Here is a 495-nt window from a genome sequence, read left to right on the forward strand (position 1 = left end):
CCTCAAACTGGAGCTTAAACGTGTTCGACATTCACACTCCTGGGCTACCTTCTTCATTCCCACGTTTAAGCTCCAGTTTAAAGTCAAACTGGAGCTTAAACGTGTTCGGCGTTTTTGCTCCTCCAGGGTTGCCTTCTCATTTCCACATTTAAGCTCCAGTTTAACCTTAAACTGGAGCTTAAACGTGTTCGACCAGAATTGCCTCCAGGGTTGCAAATCTTCATTTCCACGTTTAAGCTTCAGTTTAACCTTAAACTGAAGCTTAAACGTGTTCGATTAATTACCCTCCTGGGTTGCTTTCTTCCAATTCCACGTTTAAGTTTCAGTTTAGCCTTAAACTGAAACTTAAACTTCAACTTAAACGCCACTCTTTGAAAGGGTTTCTGGGCCAAATATATTGAAGTTTAAGTTAGCATTGAGCACAAACATTAACTTAAACGTATTATGGTATGAAACCCAATTGAATATCATGGTTTATGGGATTGGGCCTGAAGA

The sequence above is a fragment of the Arachis duranensis genome, chromosome 5, assembly GCF_000817695.3.
Source record: "Arachis duranensis cultivar V14167 chromosome 5, aradu.V14167.gnm2.J7QH, whole genome shotgun sequence".
In the NCBI taxonomy this organism is placed as follows: domain Eukaryota; kingdom Viridiplantae; phylum Streptophyta; class Magnoliopsida; order Fabales; family Fabaceae; genus Arachis; species Arachis duranensis.